Source organism: Staurois parvus, unplaced genomic scaffold (assembly GCF_062004578.1).
Source record: "Staurois parvus isolate SC_StPar_1 unplaced genomic scaffold, SC_StPar_1.0 ptg000448l, whole genome shotgun sequence".
Lineage (NCBI taxonomy): Eukaryota > Metazoa > Chordata > Amphibia > Anura > Ranidae > Staurois > Staurois parvus.
Genome location: NW_028318244.1, coordinates 3,141,565 through 3,159,255, shown reverse-complemented (window position 1 = coordinate 3,159,255; position 17,691 = coordinate 3,141,565). Strand labels below are relative to the sequence as shown.

Genomic DNA, 17,691 nt, shown 5'->3' with positions numbered 1-17,691 from the left:
ATAATGTGACGCGTCACAGTGGTCACATGATCGGGTAAGATCCTGATCAAAAGAGGAGACCGGGACCTTTCCGTGACTACCGGACATGTGTGCTGGGAGCGCGCAGGACGCACGCTCTCAGCACATACATTTTGTATATTGAATGCAAATATGCGGCCGCTCGGCGTCTAGGCCCAGACGCCGGGAGGCTGCACATTTGTGTGCGGCCGGCGTAAAGGAGTTAAAGGGAAATTGGCAGTGAAGCCTTGAGGCTTTACAGCTGGTTTTCCACTGTGCATGCGCAAGCCACACTTTTTGAATGGTCCTACAGTCTTCTGGGACCTGTGATGTGGGGGAAGGAGGGGGGCCAAACATCCGCTCCAATCTCCTAGGGGGTCAGCGTGGGAGTGGGTACCTGTCAAAACTAGGTACCCCCCTTTTAAAAGTGCCAAATAGTAAAGGGGGGGTGCAAATAAGCGGAACATGCCCTTTTGGATGAAGTTCTGCTTTAACAGAACCCTTTCCATCGTGGTGCAGGGATACTATGGCTAATGGGATTTCACAGATACATCTCTGCACTGCTCCGGGGCTATCCACTTATGTATGATTGTAATGTAGTCTGAGATATCATAGAAGAGACCTTCATCTGCCAGCTAAGCTTCCCCCTTTGGTGTAACATCACAATAGGTGTTATCTACTACCTCAGCACAACTTTCATATGGAGCAAATGGATGTTTCCACCTCATGCTGGCATGACTGCAAGTTCACGCTTCTGCCCACTGATACTGAGAAAGTGTTGTATTACACCCCCATATGTGTCTGTATGATGGACAGGACTGGGAATACTGGAAAATGACTACATCCAGACGTATATGAGATATACAGTGAAACGACAACGCACTGTATATAAAGTATACACGCACCGCGAGAGGACAGGGTCAGAGCACAGATCACCGAGCCCCGGAGTCATTGCAACAGATTTTATCATCATACGGCAACCTTTGCACACAGAGCTCATAGGTTCACTACTGGTATTATAGATCATCAGATATTTATCAAGCCCAAGACTACTTCATAAGTTGATCTCCACCTCAAAACGTTTGTTTTTCCTGATCTCTCCAACAGACGCCTCATTGAACGTTTTCTATTTGCCCCCCTACAAAGTCTACTACCAGTTTATTTGATTTAAATCACCTGATGAAGCTTCCAGTGATAATCTGACAACACTGCTGCATCGCTTCTAACTTCAGAACAGCGTTGTCGCCCTCATGTAGGCTGTCCCTGCTTGCACTACAGGGGAGAAGATGTTACGGGGGCATGGTTATCAGTATTGTCACAAACCTGTGGGCTGTCAATCAGCACTTAACCACACCTAGCTCCGCCCACTGCTTTCTGGATTGACAGCACTACCTCTGTTGCTAAAACCCTCCCACTGTGAGCTGCAGTGTCTGGGAGGGGAAGGCTGAGAGACACAAATAAAAGTGAACTTGGCTCAGGTGGGGGGAGATTTTTTTTTTGTTTTATATATATATATATATATATATATATATATATATATATACACACACGCACACATATATAGTAAACAAAAAATCCCCCCCCACCTGAGCCAAATTCTCTTTCATCTCTGATATATATATATATCACACACACACATATACATACATATATATATGTTTTCATACATACATATACACATTTTTTTTTCCCCTCTTACCACTGCCATCTTGGATACAGGAGCCAGCTGTGGTTTTCTGCAGCCTCCTGGGACATAGAGGATAGGCTAGATCAGCAATGGGCAAACTACGGCCCGGCGGACCTTTTAATCCGGCCCGCGGAGCGTGATACATTGGCTGTCAGGATGTAGGTGGGGCAGCGTGACGAACTCCTCTCCTCTCACAGTCCGCCCTGAAGACTGGAACGGCGCGGGAACACGGCGAGAGGAACGCGCGGAGCAAAGGTAAGTGAATTGACACTATAGGGGGGATTAATTACTATAGGGGGGATTAATTACTATAGGGGGGATGAATTACTATAGGGGGGATGAATTACTATAGGGGGGATGAATTACTATAGGGGGGATGAATTACTATAGGGGGGATGAATTACTATAGGGGGGATGAATTACTATAGGGGGGATGAATTACTATATGGGGGATTAATTACTATGCTTACTACGGGGGAATATTACTATACTTACTATGGATGGCATGGTAGTGGCTGGGCCGGCCAGCAGCTAGTCCGGCCCCCGGGTCCAATATATGAACCCATTGCAGCCCTCAAGTCAAAAAGTTTGCCCACCCTTGGGCTAGATGCACTATCCTTGCCCATGTGAGGACTGTAGATATGGGAGCGGGTACTCGCACCCCCTCAAAAAAAACCCTGTATCTCAGGCTATGGTTGGGGAGGGAGCGAACTAGCAGTACGTCAGTTGTTGAGTAAAGTTCTTGTAAGTTCCACTGGCCGCAGCATGGCGCAAGACAGTGTATTGAAACTTACTGCACTAAAAAGAAAAAAAAAGTGCCGCATGCCATACTTTTTTCAGCATACCGTAACTGCAATGCGGTAGTATGAACTGGGCCAGTAAGAGAAAAGGCACTGTGTCCCTAAGCACATAGGGGCCCCAACGAGAGCACAACATTCGGTCCTATCCAATCACAGCTTATTTCAGCCTGCCATAAACTTTGCAGCACTGGTGCCTTCTGGATGGACTAAAGTGCTGCAACTGGACATACATAGGGAAAACGCCTAATGTGCAACCAGCTTCAGCCTCCCACTTTAGCATATAACCACAATAGGTGTTAAATGTTTTCCCAGGACAGCATTCACATGGAGCAAACTGAGGTTTCTACTTCGTGCTGGTAGGCTGGACCCTTAAGCTGAACTATGGTCAAATATAAAGGGCACATATTGTGCAGTATTGTATTTATATATACATCATTAAAGTGTTACTAAACCCACAGCAATAAAATCAGTCTGTATATGCAGTCAAGCATGCTTGTTATACTCACTTGGAATCTAAGGGGTTAATCCTCTGCATTGTGTAAAAATGCTGTTTGACCCTGACTTCTCTGATCCTCCCCTTCTTCCAGGAGGAGTGGGCCAAAATCCCTCCTGAGATGTGTACAAACTTGGTGGCCAACTACAGGAAACGTCTGACCTCTGTGATTGCCAACAAGGGATTTGCCACCAAGTACTAAGTCATGTTTTGAGAAGGGGATCAAATACTTATTTCCCTCATGAACATGCAGATCAGTGCATCATTTGTTAGACATGCATTTCTGCTGAATTTTTTGTTGCTATTCTGTCTCTCAGTGTTACAATACACCTACCATTCGAGTTTTAGACTGATCATTTCTTTGTGAGTGGGCAAACATTCAAAATCAGCAGGGGATCAAATACGCATTTCCTTCACTGTATCTCCTTATAAGACATATCGTGTGGAGTCACAATGCACATGCTCAGTTTGGTGTGTATTGCTAGAGCATTTTTTTTTCCTTGGGAAAGTGCACGTGATCAGCACAGGACCAATCAGCACTATCCAGACAGAGGTCAGGGGTTCTGCATCCTACTAGAGAAAAATGAAAACTCCTCCTACAAGCCTTAACATGTGCTCTACTAGACACTAATAGAAGTCATAAGACTGCTGATGAGAAAAGGTATTTAGCAGTTTATATCTACAAACATAATTACACCTTTCATGTAGTGTGTACTATGGGAGAACAGATAGAGTGAATGCAGGGTACTGGGTTTAGTAACACTTTAAATGTATATTTACTTAGCTCAGACTGGGAGAGGGAGAAGCTGCACAAGAAGATCAGTTTTTGTGCTGGCAAGGAACATGCTGATAGGAGGAGAAAGCTGAGTGACGGAGAGATTAGCTCATCAGTCTGCTGCTTTCCCTTCACTGTCCAGTCAGTCTGGAGGAGAAAAGATGGTGGGCTTCGATTATTTCTGGTTCTAGAGGAAAAGATGTTTAGCCCCACATGGACCGGAAGTGACGTCATACCATCTCTTCAGGGATGCCAAAGACATCTCTACCAATGTCCTCCCTGTAGCAAGGCCGCCGACATGCAAAGAACAATAACATCACTGAGCAGGTACTCACACACACATGGTTCTCTCCCTGGGGAAATGACCCCCAGGTTGCTGTTAGCCACAGGTAGCAAACCATGTCCCCTAAGTGAATCGATAGATAGCTTGCTGGGAGACCTCTCCTCACAAGCCAAAGCCATTGTATGAATCTCCTAGATTGTAAGCTAGAAGGAGCTTGGTCATAGAGGAGTGCCCTCCCAGTCAAAGTCTTGGAGAGCAGCTCTCAGCCTTGGAAAATTAGCTGTCTTAAAGTTGATCATTTTTTATTTTTCCAGTATGTGCTTGCTGTTTACAGCTAACAATAAATGAAATCATATTATGGTTACTGCTACCCAAATGTTGCTCTTAGAGTGTAAGCTCCAAGGAGCAGGACCCTCCTATCCCTCTTGTATTGAACTGTATTGTTTCTGTATAGTCTCCCGTTATATCGTAAAGCGCTGAGCAAACTGTTGGCGCTATATAAATCATGTATAATAATGAACCCCCCAAAGGTTCCGGAGAACTTGAATGGGATCATACGCTCGCCTTCAGGACTTCTCCAGAGCCTCTCCCATCCTCTGGAACTCCCTACCACAGCATGTCCGGTCAGCTCCCACCCCGTCTGCCTTTAGGCGATCTTTCAAAACTCACTTCTTTAGGGAAGCCTAACCAACCTCCACCTAAGAACTGTACTTGAATCACCTCCGCCAGATCATCGCCCGCAGCTATCACCTTTTGTATCACCTCCCCCTTCCTTTAGATTGCAAGCTCCACGAGCCGGGCCCTCCTATTCCTTCTGTACTGAAATGTATTGTAATTGTACTGTCCCCATTATATTGTAAAGTGCTGCGCAAACTGTTGGCACTATATAAATCCTGTATAGTAATAATAATACTCAAGATCCCGGTCTTGTAAAAGGGATGATTGCACTCTGCAAGACGGCACGATAGTAAAAGACTGGTGTTGTGACCTATCTGGCCAGAGGAAACAGATAGAACTGAGAACCAGGGCTATGTTGGTTTTTCTATAGAAGAAGTGGACTATGTGTTTCTGGTGGGAGGAGCCTCTCTCATCTAAGTTGTCCTGGAAGATGACTTGGAAAAAAATCAGGTCTACAGCAACACTAGACAGCATTGTGATGTGTGACAGGGTTCTGAAAATCTCCATCCTGGTTGTATGGCCATGTATATTGCTTGGCATGTAAAACAGCTCCCACATGTGTATTCACATTTGCATTTAGCAGGTTAGCTGGAGTTCAGCTGTAATTCACCTATACATAGATGCAGTCATTTTAAGGGACGGATTTAAATAAAAACAAATGTAAAAAAAACAAAGTGCAGCCAATTCAGCTGACAAATGTTCAACCATAAAAATAAAGAAATGATGTACAGGAATAAATCTGTTGCATGCATCATACCTTTGTGAGTGAAGCCCAACAGGCTCAATACATAAATCTTTACACAGGGATAAGGACCTTTACTTTCAGCCATGTGACTATCATTTTTAAGATGCTTTTGGCTCGGCTGGAAAAACAAATGTCACTTTTTTCTTTTTTAAAACTAAAAAGCCCAAAGATACTCACCTCTACTCCCCTGATGTGGTGCCGACATCTTCTCCTTGGTGTAGGGTCCGCAAATTGGGCCTGCGACGGACGACAACTCCCACACATGCGCATGGGAGCTCAGTCATTCCAGCATGTCTGCTCTGCAATAGCAGCCTGCATGCTCACATTTGTTTCATTTTTAAGTTTACTTCTGCTCTAAATGAGGAAGATTACTAACCTGCTCTACTGGACTTCCCAAATCAGCCCAATATAAACTGTTACACAGAATTATAGGAGATCCGGCACAGGGAATAAAGAAGTGATATGAGGAGTACACTGTGTACAGAATATACTGTATACAGAGAGACACGAGGAGTACGCAGTGTACAGAATATACTGTATATACAGAGATACGAGGAGTACGCAGTATACAGAATATATTGTATATAGAGAGATACGAGGAGTACGCAGTATACAGAATATACTGTATATAGAGAGATACGAGGAGTACGCAGTGTACGGAATATACTGTATATAGAGAGATATATGAGGAGTACGCAGTGTACAGAATATATTGTATATAGAGAGATACGAGGAGTACGCAGTATACAGATTATACTGTATATAGAGAGATACGAGTACGCAGTGTACGGAATATACTGTATATAGAGATACGAGGAGTACGCAGTATACAGATTATACTGTATATAGAGAGATATATGAGGAGTACGCAGTGTACAGAATATATTGTATATAGAGAGATACGAGGAGTACGCAGTATACAGATTATACTGTATATAGAGAGATACGAGGAGTACGCAGTGTACAGAATATACTGTATATAGAGAGATACGAGGAGTACGCAGTATACAGATTATACTGTATATAGAGAGATACGAGGAGTACGCAGTATACAGATTATACTGTATATAGAGAGATACGAGGAGTACGCAGTGTACAGAATATACTGTATATAGAGAGATACGAGGAGTACGCAGTATACAGATTATACTGTATATAGAGAGATACGAGGAGTACGCAGTGTACAGAATATACTGTATATAGAGAGATACGAGGAGTACGCAGTATACAGATTATACTGTATATAGAGAGATACGAGGAGTACGCAGTATACAGATTATACTGTATATAGAGAGATACGAGGAGTACGCAGTGTACGGAATATACTGTATATAGAGAGATACGAGGAGTACGCAGTATACAGAATATACTGTATATAGAGAGATATATGAGTACGCAGTGTACAGAATATATTGTATATAGAGAGATATATGAGGAGTACGCAGTGTACAGAATATATTGTATATAGAGAGATACGAGGAGTACGCAGTATACAGATTATACTGTATATAGAGAGATACGAGTACGCAGTGTACGGAATATACTGTATATAGAGATACGAGGAGTACGCAGTATACAGATTATACTGTATATAGAGAGATACGAGGAGTACGCAGTGTACGGAATATACTGTATATAGAGAGATACGAGGAGTACGCAGTATACAGATTATACTGTATATAGAGAGATACGAGGAGTACGCAGTATACAGATTATACTGTATATAGAGAGATACGAGGAGTACGCAGTATACAGAATATACTGTATATAGAGAGATACGAGGAGTACGCAGTGTACAGAATATACTGTATATAGAGAGATACGAGGAGTACGCAGTATACAGAATATACTGTATATAGAGAGATATATGAGGAGTACGCAGTGTACAGAATATATTGTATATAGAGAGATACGAGGAGTACGCAGTATACAGATTATACTGTATATAGAGAGATACGAGTACGCAGTGTACGGAATATACTGTATATAGAGATACGAGTACGCAGTGTACAGAATATACTGTATATAGAGAGATACGAGGAGTACGCAGTGTACAGAATATACTGTATATAGAGAGATACGAGGAGTACGCAGTATACAGAATATACTGTATATAGAGAGATATATGAGGAGTACGCAGTGTACAGAATATATTGTATATAGAGAGATACGAGGAGTACGCAGTATACAGATTATACTGTATATAGAGAGATACGAGTACGCAGTGTACGGAATATACTGTATATAGAGATACGAGGAGTACGCAGTATACAGATTATACTGTATATAGAGAGATACGAGGAGTACGCAGTGTACGGAATATACTGTATATAGAGAGATACGAGGAGTACGCAGTATACAGATTATACTGTATATAGAGAGATACGAGGAGTACGCAGTATACAGATTATACTGTATATAGAGAGATACGAGGAGTACGCAGTATACAGAATATACTGTATATAGAGAGATACGAGGAGTACGCAGTGTACAGAATATACTGTATATAGAGAGATACGAGGAGTACGCAGTGTACAGAATATACTGTATATAGAGAGATACGAGGAGTACGCAGTGTTCAGATTATACTGTATATACAGAGACACGAGGAGTACGCAGTGTACAGATTATACTGTATATACAGAGACACGAGGAGTACGCAGTGTACAGATTATACTGTATATAGAGAGACACGAGGAGTACGCAGTGTACAGAATATACTGTATATAGAGAGATACGAGGAGTACGCAGTGTAAAGAATATACTGTATATAGAGAGACACGAGGAGTACGCAGTGTACAGAATATACTGTATATAGAGAGATACGAGGAGTACGCAGTGTACAGATTATACTGTATATAGAGAGACACGAGGAGTACGCAGTGTACAGAATATACTGTATATAGAGAGATACGAGGAGTACGCAGTATACAGATTATACTGTATATAGAGAGATACGAGGAGTACGCAGTATACAGATTATACTGTATATAGAGAGATACGAGGAGTACGCAGTATACAGAATATACTGTATATAGAGAGATACGAGGAGTACGCAGTGTACAGAATATACTGTATATAGAGAGATACGAGGAGTACGCAGTGTACAGAATATACTGTATATAGAGAGATACGAGGAGTACGCAGTGTACAGAATATACTGTATATAGAGAGATACGAGGAGTACGCAGTGTTCAGATTATACTGTATATACAGAGACACGAGGAGTACGCAGTGTACAGATTATACTGTATATACAGAGACACGAGGAGTACGCAGTGTACAGATTATACTGTATATAGAGAGACACGAGGAGTACGCAGTGTAAAGAATATACTGTATATAGAGAGATACGAGGAGTACGCAGTGTAAAGAATATACTGTATATAGAGAGATACGAGGAGTACGCAGTGTAAAGAATATACTGTATATAGAGAGACACGAGGAGTACGCAGTGTACAGAATATACTGTATATAGAGAGATACGAGGAGTACGCAGTGTACAGATTATACTGTATATAGAGAGACACGAGGAGTACGCAGTGTACAGAATATACTGTATATAGAGAGAGATACGAGGAGTACGCAGTGTACAGAATATACTGTATATAGAGAGAGATACGAGGAGTACGCAGTGTACAGAATATACTGTATATAGAGAGACACGAGGAGTACGCAGTGTACAGATTATACTGTATATAGAGAGATACGAGGAGTACGCAGTGTGCAGAATATACTGTATATAGAGAGATATGAGGAGTATGCAGTATACAGAATAGATTGTATATAGAGAGATACGAGGAGTATGCAGTGTACAGAATATATTGTATACAGAGAAATAGGAGTATGCAGTGTATAGAATATAGTGTATATATAGAAGCAATATGAGGAGCACACAGTGAAATGTTTGAAAAAAACAACTTGTCCAGGGACTAAGTTAGTGTCAGATTGCTTACTGCACTATTACAGTCCCATTATAAGTCGCTGATCACCGCCATTAGTTGTATATAATAAATAAATACAGTATCTATAGTTTGTAGATGCTATAACTTTCACACAAACCAATCAATATTCATTCTTTGGGATTTGTTTTTACCAAAGGCATGGAGCAGAATACATTTTGGCCTAAATTTATGAAGAAATCTGATTTTTAATTTTTTTTATTGGATAGGTCTTATAGTGGAAGTAGATAATATTGTTTTGTTTTTTTTTTCTTAAATGTGAGTCTTTTTCATTTATATCGTAAAAAAAATAAATAACCCAGTGGTGATCAAATACCACCGAAAAGAAAGCTCTATTTGTGTGAAAAATAAAAAAAAGATATAAATTTTCATTTGCATGACCGCGCAATTGCCAGTTAAACAGTAGCACAGTGCTGAATAGCAACAAATGGCCTGGCCATGAGGGGAATAAAATCTTCCGGAGCTGAAGTGGATATAGAGAGATATGAGGAGCAGTAAAGAATATATTGTATATAGAGAGATAAGAGGAGTACAAAGTGTATAGTATATAATGTATATAGAGAGATAAGAGGAGTACAAAGTGTATAGTATATAATGTAGATACAGAGATAAGAGGAGTACAAAGTGTATAGTATATATTGTATATAGATATGAGGAGTACACAGCATATAGAATATATTGTATATAGAGATATGAGGAGTGCACGGAGTATAGGATATATTATATAGAGATATGAGGAGTACGTGGCGTATAGAATATATTGTATATAGAGATATGAGGAGTATACAGCACACAGAATATATAGTATAGATATATGAGGAGTACACGGCATATAGAATATATAGTATATAAAGATATGAGGAGTGCACGAAGTATAGCATATATTGTATATAGAGATATGAGGAGTGCACAGCATATAGCATATATTGTATATAGAGATATGAGTACACGGCGTATAGAATATATAGTATATAGTATATAGAGATATGAGGAGTACCCGGAGTATAGGATATATTATATAGAGATATGAGGAGTATACAGCGTATAGATTATATAGAGATATGAGGAGTGCACGGAGTATAGGATATATTATATAGAGATATGAGGAGTGCACGGAGTATAGGATATATTATATAGAGATATGAGGAGTGCATGGAGTATAGGATATATTATATAGAGATATGAGGAGTGCACGGAGTATAGGATATATTATATAGAGATATGAGGAGTGCATGGAGTATAGGATATATTATATAGAGATATGAGGAGTGCATGGAGTATAGGATATATTATATAGAGATATGAGGAGTGCACGGAGTATAGGATATATTATATAGAGATATGAGGAGTGCATGGAGTATAGGATATATTATATAGAGATATGAGGAGTGCACGGAGTATAGGATATATTGTATATAGAGATATGAGGAGTGCATGGAGTATAGGATATATTGTATATAGAGATATGAGGAGTGCATGGAGTATAGGATATATTATATAGAGATATGAGGAGTGCATGGAGTATAGGATATATTATATAGAGATATGAGGAGTGCATGGAGTATAGGATATATTATATAGAGATATGAGGAGTGCATGGAGTATAGGATATATTGTATATAGAGATATGAGGAGTACACGGCATATAGAATATATTGTATATAGAGATATGAGGAGTACCTGGGGTATAGAATATATTTTACAAAGAGAGATATGAGTGTACATAATATATTGTATATAGAGAGATATGAGGACTACACGGCTTATAGAATATATTGTATATAAAGAGAGGAGTACATAGTGTATAACATATATTGTATATAGAGAGATGTGAGGAGTGTATAGAACATACTGTACATAGAGAGATATGAGGAGTACACCGAGATCGAACACTGTGTATACAATATAATGTATATAGCGGGATATGAGGAATACATCATAGATTATACATAGAGGGATATGTGAGGTATATACAGAGATAGGAAACAGTTTAAAGAATATATAGAGGGATACATGAGGTACGCAGGGTTAAGGCAGGGTGTAGGATAAACCGCATATATAGATACACAATAAGGAGCGCATGAGGGTTTATTTACTAAAGCTGGTTCACTCAGAATCTCAAGAACCTCTGCATGGAAACCAAACAGCTTCCAGGTTTTATTGCTAAAGCTTAATTGAACAAGCTGAGGATAGAAGCTGATTGGCTGCCATGTACAGCTGCACCAGATTCTGACTGAACAAGCTTTAGTAAATAAACCCCAAGGTGTATATAGATATATAATGAGTACACAGAGTATATAAAATATAATGAAGAGTACCCAGTGTATATACTGATCTAATAAGAACACAGTGTATATAACGAGCACATGGTGTATATAGATATATGAGGAATACACGGCATATATAGATCTATAATGAAGTGTACACAGGTCAGATGTATAATCAGGTATATACGAGAAGGGTACACTGTATATAACTATATAATGTATATGAGGTATATAAAGTGTGTACAGGGCAGCACAGTGGCTAAATGGTTAGCACTTCCGCCTGGCAGTACTAGGGTCGAATCCCAACCCCGGCACCACCTGCCTGGAGTTTGCATGTTCTCCCTGTGCCTGCGTGGGTTTCCTCTGGGTACTCCGGTTTCCTCCCACACTCCAAAGACATGCTGGCAGGTTAATTGGCTCCGTCTAAAATTGGCCCTAGTATGTGTATGCTTGAATGTGAGTTAGGGACCTTAGATTGTACGCCCCTTGAGGGTTAAGGACCGATGTGAATGTACAATATATATATATATATATATATATATATAAAAAGTGCTGTGTAAATTGACAGCACTATATAAGTACCTGAAATAATAATAATAAAGGTAGAAGACATATTGTGAGATGTATACAATGTGGCTATAATGTATGCAGAGGTATATATGAGATGTACAAGGTAAATGGTATAACATATATGAGAAGTATATACACAATCTATCTATAAAAAAATGAGTGATATATATATATATATATGTGTGTGTGTATACACAAATGAAAATATGGATTTATGATAAGACATATATGAGATGTATACAACATTTAGTCTTCATGTACACGGGACATTTTTACAGCGGCTGTTTTTGACTTTGTCTACAGCCAGTAAACCCCCCAGCATGTTACCCTATGTGTCCATGCACACAGACTGTAATCAGCGTTTTTTGGCTGGGAAAAAAAAACCAGTACTAGTGGGTTTCTAGAGGAGTTTTTTAGCTGTAAAAAACGAATGTGCAAAATGCGGTAAATTGCAGCCAAAAAAAAAAAAAAACCCCACTAAAAACGTGGCTAAATGCTAATGCAAAAACGCTAAACAAAGCTGAAAAACTCATGTTTTTAACATGACTTTACACAGCTAACGTTACCAGTGTTATTAAAACCCCCTGTGTGCATGGAACCTGATAGATATAGGTGTATACAAATTATGAGGTGCATACAATATATACAGATCTATATGAGGCGTACACATAGTGTAGATGGTATAATGTATACAGAGGTACTGTAACATGTATAGGGAGCACACAAGGTAAACAGAGGTAATATGAGGTGTATGCAGATATAAAATTAGGGGTATACAATGATGGTGGGGGTACATACGTATTATACTATGTATATAGATATATAATGAGGTATATACAGAGGTAATATGAGGTGTATACACAGGGTAGATGGTATATTGTATACAGCGATAATAGGAGGGGAGAACATACCATAGATATATGAGGCGTATACAATATCTATATATAGATATATAATGAGGCATATATATATATATATGGTGTATAGGGTTTAAACAGAGGTTATATGAGGTATATGTGGATCACACACAGGGTATACAGAGATAATATGAGGTGTATACAGTGTATATGGGGGGGGGGGGGGGAAGTACACACAGGGTATACGGAGATAGTATGAGGTATATACAGAGGTAATATGAGGTGTATACACAGGGTAGATGGTATATTGTATAGAGCGATTATAGGAGGGGAGAACATACAGTGTATACAGATATACAATGAGGTGTATACAATAAATAGATATATAATTGTGTATACAATATTATATAATGAAGTGTATAGGGTTTATACAGAGGTTATATGAGGTATATGTGGATCACACACAGGTGTATACAGTGTATATGGGGGGGTGTACCACACAGGGTACACAGAGTATGAGGAATATACAGAGGTAATATGAGGTGTATACAAGGTATATAGAAGCACATTAAGTGTATACAGAGCTAATATGAACAGTATGTGGGCCATACGCAGGGTATACAGAGGCAATATGAGGTGTATACGCAGGGTATACAGAGGCAATATGAGGTGTATACGCAGGGTATACAGAGGCAATATGAGGTGTATACGTAGGGTATACAGAGGCAATATGAGGTGTATACGTAGGGTATAGAGAGGTAATATGAGGTGTATACGCAGGGTATACAGAGGCAATATGAGGTGTATACGTAGGGTATAGAGAGGTAATATGAGGTGTATACGCAGGGTATACAGAGGCAATATGAGGTGTATACGCAGGGTATACAGAGGCAATATGAGGTGTATACGTAGGGTATAGAGAGGTAATATGAGGTGTATACGCAGGGTATACAGAGGCAATATGAGGTGTATACGCAGGGTATACAGAGGTAATATGAGGTGTATACGCAGGGTATACAGAGGTAATATGAGGTGTATACGCAGGGTGGATGGTATAATGTATAGAGAGATGTATATAGAGGTAATATGAGATATATGGGGGTACATCCATGTATATAGATATGCAAAGAGGTATATGGGGTGTATACAGAAGTAATATGAAGTATATGGGAATCACACACAGGGTATACAGAAATATGTATATACAGTGTATATGGGGGTATACAGAGATAGTATGAGGTATATACAGAGGTAACATGAGGTGTATACAAGGTATATAGATGTATATGAAGTGTATACAGAAGTAATATGAGGTATATGGGGGTACATACAATGTCTATAGATAATGAGGTATATGGGGGTGCATACAATGTATATAGATATATAAGGTATATGGGGGTGCATACAATGTATATAGATATATAAGGTATATGGGGGTGCATACAATGTATATAGATATATAAGGTATATGGGGGTGCATACAATGTCTATAGATATATGAGGTATATGGGGGTGCATACAATGTCTATAGATGTATGAGGTATATGGGGGTGCATACAATGTCTATAGATGTATGAGGTATATGGGGGTGCATACAATGACTATAGATAATGAGGTATATGGGGGTACATACAATGTCTATAGATAATGAGGTATATGGGGGTACATACAATGTCTATAGATATATAATGAGGTATATGGGGGTGCATACAATGTCTATAGATAATGAGGTATATGGGGGTGCATACAATGTCTATAGATGTATGAGGTATATGGGGGTGCATACAATGTCTATAGATAATGAGGTATATGGGGGTACATACAATGTCTATAGATAATGAGGTATATGGGGGTACATACAATGTCTATAGATATATAATGAGGTATATGGGGGTACATACAATGTCTATAGATAATGAGGTATATGGGGGTACATACAATGTCTATAGATATATAATGAGGTATATGGGGGTACATACAATGTATACAGAGATGTATATGGGGGTACATACAATGTCTATAGATATATAATGAGGTGTATACAGAGGTAATAGGTATAAGGGGTATATAGAGGTAGTATGAGGTGTATACAGTGTATATGGGGAGTACACAGAGAGTATATAGATGTATAGTGAGGTGTATACAATGTCTATAGATATATAATGAGGTATATGGGGGTGCATACAATGTATATAGATATATGAGGTGTATGGGGGTACATACAATGTATATAGATATATAATGAGGTGTATACAGAGGTAATAGGTATAAGGGGTATATAGAGGTAGTATGAAGTGTATATGGGGAGTACACAAAGAGTATATAGATGTATAGTGAGGTGTATACAATGTATATAGATATATAATGAGGTGTATGGGGGTACATACAATGTATATAGATATATAATGAGGTGTATGGGGGTACATACAATGTATATAGATGTATAGTGAGGTGTATGGGGGTACATACAATGTATATAGATATATAATGAGGTGTATGGGGGTACATACAATGTATATAGATGTATAGTGAGGTGTATGGGGGTACATACAATGTATATAGATATATAATGAGGTGTATGGGGGTACATACAATGTATATAGATGTATAGTGAGGTGTATGGGGGTACATACAATGTATATAGATGTATAGTGAGGTGTATACAATGTCTATAGATATATAATGAGGTGTATATAGAGGTAGTATGAGGTGTATACAATGTATATAGATATATAATGAGGTGTATATAGAGGTAGTATGAGGTGTATACAGTGTATATGGGGAGTACAGAGAGTATATAGATGTATAGTGAGGTCTATAGATATATACAGAGGTATATACACAGAGTGGATGGTACAATGTATACAGAGATGTATATGTGAGTACATCATACATGTAATGAGGTGTATACAATGTACATGGGGTAATAGGTGGAATAAAGAGGTGCTATGAGGTGTATACAATGTATATGGAGGGGTATACAGAGCCCACCCCTTTCCCGGTCTCCCCTCCCCCGCTCTTACCGGGCCCGCTGCTCTCCTCCTCACACCTCCTCACCCTCCGCTCTGCCAGCGCCAGATGATGCTGCCGTAGTCGTGCCGCGCGCGCTCCCGCCGAAGCCTCGCGAGATTCCGCCGCGCGCACACCGCTCCCCTGTCTCCGCCCCTGCCGCGTCCGCGCGCCTCCCGGAGAAGAAAGAAAGGCGGTGGAGGGGGCGAGCGCGCTCCCGAATATTGCTCCACAGCGGCCACTGGCGGCCGCATCCTGTGTTACCATGGAGATATGGGGATGGGGGAGAGCTCAGTCCCAATGGCCGGGCAGTGGGGGTGGGGGGTGACAACGGAAGTGGACACAGGCCGGTTCAAGGAGGGGGATATCTAGCTATCAAAGGCTGGAGTATGATTTCATAAACACTTTCCGTATTATAGGGAGACATCTATTGATGAAAAATGCTGGTGTCCTGGCTGCCTCCGACCTTTGCTGTTAGGTAGAATTCCCAACAGCATGCAGCCAGTGAAGTCTGAGCCCCTGACCTGCCCATGGCTGTTAGATCAGCATTGGAATCATATGATCAGCATGTCAGGCAACATAGCATTTCCAATGCCCCCCCCCTTCTCCTGATTTGTCTCATTACCTGTCATGGCAAAATGATGGGGGCTGCCGCATCTGGCCTCCTGAAAATTCCACAGGCCTGGCTGTGTCTTCCTTAACCCTTTCCCTGCCAAACCACATGTTAAAAAGCACATTTTAGGCCCGAAGATTAGTTAAACCCCCCCCCTCCCAAACATTCTGCAAGCGGAGACCCTGGAGAATAAAACAGCGGGCGTTCCGATTCTTTATGTCACACAATAGAAGTGCAAACGTTTATCAAGTACACGTGTTCAGTATAAAATACACTAAAGCTGATTATAGAACACACCAGTGCAGCCGATGGCCCAATATTCTGCTCAAATAGAAAAGATGGCATCACGCCGAGTAAACTGATACCAAACATGTCAAGGCTTACAACTGCACGTGCCCGGGAAACGGCGACACTCTTCCCTACCTGATATCTTCCATAGGTGGCGCTATAAAAGCCCCGACAGCAGGGGCGGACTGACAACTCATGGGGCCCTCGGGCAATAGGGGATCATGGGGCCTCTGTGTCCTTGCCCAAACTGAAAAAAGCCTATGAAAAAGGTACCAGGGGCATCTCATGGGGCCCACTACTGACCCCGGGCCCTCGGGCAGTGCCTGAGTTTCCACATGGTCAGTCTGCCCCTGCCCGACAGTCATCAGCTTAGAGTTAACCGTGACTAATGGTCCAACAATTATTCATGTCACTCCGCCATGCGCAGCGATATGTAACGTGCAGCACAAGCAATGTGCCCCAAACATGTGTTTATGTACATACGGGGGGGCGGACTGACAACTCATGGGACCCCCGGGCAATAGGGGGATCATGGGGCCCTTGTGTCCTTGCCCAAACTCAAAAAAGCCTATAAAAAAGGTACCAGGGGCATCTCATGGGGCCCCCTACTGACCCTGGGCCCTCGGGCAGTGCCTGAGTTTCCAAATGGTCAGTCCGCCCCTGTGTA

At 40.6% G+C, this 17,691-nt stretch overlaps 1 protein-coding gene across 1 annotated transcript in view; it reads right to left on the bottom strand.

Annotated features, from left to right (window-relative positions):
* EXTL3 (exostosin like glycosyltransferase 3) overlaps positions 1-16,268 on the bottom strand; it is a 206,560-nt gene extending 190,292 nt beyond the window's left edge. Inside the window, exon 1 of the mRNA XM_089688180.1 lies at positions 16,138-16,268. The gene's annotated coding sequence lies outside the window, so the exon portion shown is untranslated. The remainder of the gene's footprint in view (positions 1-16,137) is intronic.
* Positions 16,269-17,691: the final 1,423 nt, after the last annotated feature.